Consider the following 3,707-nt stretch of genomic DNA (forward strand, 5'->3'; position numbering starts at 1 on the left):
ACTCCTTTCTTCTGCGTTTTGCTTCCTCATTTCGTTGTCTGCCCTGCTCAAAGGAGCTGGCTCCATTGCGGATAACAGTCCTCCAGGCTGTCCTATCCATGGTAATCTGTTCCCATGAGGATGGCTGGATGTTAGCTTGAGCCAAGGTCCGTTTGAGCTGGTCTTTAAAACGGAATTTCGGACTTCTTCTGGGTCTTGTTCCGATTGCAAGTTCTCCGTAGAGCATGATCCTTGGGAGACGAGAGTGCTCCATACGCTGGACGTGACCTGCCCAGCGGAGACGATGGCGAAGAATGGTGGCTGCGACACTTATTTGTGAGGCAACGGCGAAGAACCTCGTTGTTGGTAACGTGATCTTCCCATTGTATGTTGAGGATCTGTCGTAGCTTTGATTGATGGAAGCATTCAAGGCGCTTGAAGTCACGGCGGTACAATGTCCAAGTCTCACAAGCGTAGAACTGACTGGACAATGGCACGGAAGACCATGATCTTTATCCGGATAGTTAGCTCGTGATTGAAGAATACACGCTGGCTGAGTCTGCCGAAGACGGAGTGGGCCGCCCAATCCGGTTCTCCACATCCTTTTCACACGTGGGGGTTTTCGAAAGGATACTTCCAAGGTATGTGAAGTGTTCAACTTCTCGGGGCTGGCCGTTGATGCTAATGCTTGTGGGTGGACTGTTCTGGCCTGGTACAAGTTGGATCAGTGTCTTGATCTTTAATATGTTTACCTGCATCCCGAACCGTCCTTTGTAGGCCATCTGCGATCCGGCTGGGAGTGGCATTGTCGTCGGCATACTCCATCTCATGGACTGAGATGGCGGAGGTCCTCGTCTTTGCATATTGATGGAAGGCGAGTCTTGTGGGATTTCGTTGAACATGGCGGCCATGTACAAAGAGAAACAGGTTGGTGCAAGGACGCATCCTTGCTTAAGACCCCTCAGTAATGGGAAACGGGTCTGTGAGGGCATTTTGATGGCATACCCAACCCACCATGCTGTTGTGAAGGGAGAGGACCAGGGCAATGAAGTCCTCTGGACATCCAAACCAGGCAAGGACTGGGAACCTTGTCAAAGGCTTTCTTTAGATCCCAGAAGAAGAACATTGCAAGCTGTTGTTGTTCCTGACTCTTCTGGAGTTGACGGGCACAAAGATCATGTCGATTGTGTCTCGAGAGGGTCGAAAGCCACGCTGGGACTCAGGGAAGACGTCTTCCGCGAGGATGAAGAGGCGATTGAGTAGGATACAATCGAAGATCATACTTGCAATACTCAGGAGTAAGATGCCCCGATAGTTGTTGCAATCCTTTTGGTTTTCCTTCTTGTAGAGGGTGGTAATTGCATCGCAGAAGTCGTTCGGGGGGAGGGTTGTCTTGCTTTCCCATATTTTCAGGATAAAGAGCATCAAATGAATTTTCAGCTCAGGACCTCCGTGCGTGAAAAACTCAAACGGGATGTTGTCTGGTCCTGGAGCTTCCCTCGGCTTTGTGCACACAAGTACCTTGTTGAACTCATGGCGTGAGGTGGACAGGGACATCCAATGGCAGATGTGGAGCTGTGGGGTGTTTTGGAGGAGATCGTCAGGAATGCGTGAGTGGTCACTTGAAATGAGACTTCCAGCGATCGAGGATTCCCTGGGAGTCGGTTATCGTTGAGTCATCAGGCGCTCACTGACGGAAGTAGGGACGAGTCTGTGTTGGTCCACGAGTTGCGTTTAGATGGCAAGGCCAACTCCATGGATGCGTGGTTCATTAGGATTCTTCCCCTTAAAAAATATGGTGTATTTGGAGCTTCTCTAATGCTGCCTTCTCCGGGAAGCTTAGTCTCGCTCAAGGCTGCCACGTCGATGCTGAAGCGGGCAAGTTCCTTGCAGACGAGGTCTGTACGTCGCTCTGGTCGATTAATGTCATTCTTGTCCTGGAGAGTGCAGATGTTCCAGGCCCCGAAGGTGAGAGGTTGTGAAACAGAGGATTTAGTAGAGTTCCGACCGCCAGATCGAGTTGCCGTGTCCGATGTTTACCCCCACATTTTCTAGGGCCTTCTCCTCGAGGGGTGGGCTGTGGTAATCCTAAAGAGGTTAGCCCAGTCATGAGTCTAGCTGCCTAACTCCAATGTCACAGCTATTCATTGGAGAACGACCATCTGAGATTCGCCGCCAATGTGTGGTCACGGACTAGAGGCTTCCAGCTTTCCAGACCTCCGGTGCCCACGATACTATCGACATTGAGCTTTTTGAGACAGATTAGAAAGACAAAGCCATGCACTGAGTAAATTGTTTGAGGTGATCGTGGCTGCACGACGGCCACGCGCACGCACTTGGCCAGGAACTTCTCCACTGCAGTTCAAGGCTGGTTGCAGCGAGCTGCCGGAGTATATCCGCCTTTGTCACGCCTGCCCGCCAGGCGTTGCCCTCTTCCGCCGAAGTCAATCCTTGGGGGCTTGAGATAGCCCTCCTCCGCCGTTGGGGTCTTGATGTTGGTGTTTGGTTGTGTTTAGTCTGGGACCTCATCCTCGACCTGGCCTTACCAGGAGTCTAAGACTCCAGACGGCATTGCTCTCAGAATCATTGGAACACACAAGCTCTTCCACCACGACAAAGGGACGACCATCTCTTCTCAGGGTACATCCACGCATTTAACAGGAAAAAACGTTTCTGTTATAAGGCGTCAGTCAAAGTGTTTTTAATTACTTATGGCTCCATTCTTTTTATTTTTATTTTACTAAAATAATACAAGTCTGGTAAATTTAAGAAAACTATTTAATTAACTGGTGGATACTTAAGCCCTCGAGAATTGTTTAGCTACATATCAGCTTTGAACGAACTGATCTACGATTAACATGGGCTGTTACCATATTGTCCTTTCGGCGGTCTTTCGCCGAAAAATCGCCGCACTTTCAGTTGTATAATCTGTTTCAATAAATTTGCAAAAGTTGTGCTAATAGACATACTTCAAGGTCGCGGCAGACAAATGGAAAAAGCGTTGCCCCAGAGGATGACGAGGGAGGTGGACTAGTACAGACACACTGACTCATGGGGGCTCGCACTTGCGGATAGGTATTTAATTTAAAACCCAAATTAATCATGTTGAAGATGAATTGTGATATCGGAGCTTTTAGTCAAGAAGATCTTGATAAATTTGAGAAAATAGATATTTTCTAATCACATTATTTACAAATACCTTTCAGATAGTGTAGATCCTAATTTTTTCGGAACTTAATTGTTTTCTTTTCCTTTTATTTATTTTTTTTTTACGTCTAACTCCGGCATAACTACAGATATGTACCCTCCACCCACCACGAATTTGTTGCCTCGTAACTTCCAAAAAAATGGATACTTTTTGATGAAATTTTCAACAAATAATCACTTAGATCCTGCAGATTGAGTGTATGTAAAGATTTATTGGAAAAAGTTTTCTGAGGTGTTGGGGAGAGTAGTTTCGGAAAATTGACACAACCCGACATTTTTCTCCTCGTAACTTTCGGGAAAATGGGTATTTTTTAATGAAATTTTATACAAATACCTTCCAAACGGTGTAGATTACGATTACAAAGAAATTTGTAGGCAAAATGTTTTGGAAGGGGGCGGGTTCTGGAAAACGGAGTTTCGGATCAGACGGCCCACATAAGTTGGAATTTCTCCGTTTTGACGGGGATTTTTTCCAATTTTTTCCTTCAGCACAATCTCCGGAATGATGGAAAGCATCTTTT

At 46.9% G+C, this 3,707-nt stretch overlaps 1 protein-coding gene across 1 annotated transcript in view; it reads left to right on the plus strand.

The window, feature by feature from the left end:
- The window catches only part of LOC106868670 (uncharacterized), a 41,004-nt gene that overhangs the window by 2,974 nt on the left and 34,323 nt on the right, over positions 1-3,707 (plus strand). The gene's annotated exons all lie outside the window — the stretch shown is intronic.

This window comes from Octopus bimaculoides, chromosome 11, assembly GCF_001194135.2.
Source record: "Octopus bimaculoides isolate UCB-OBI-ISO-001 chromosome 11, ASM119413v2, whole genome shotgun sequence".
Classification (NCBI taxonomy): Eukaryota; Metazoa; Mollusca; class Cephalopoda; order Octopoda; family Octopodidae; genus Octopus; species Octopus bimaculoides.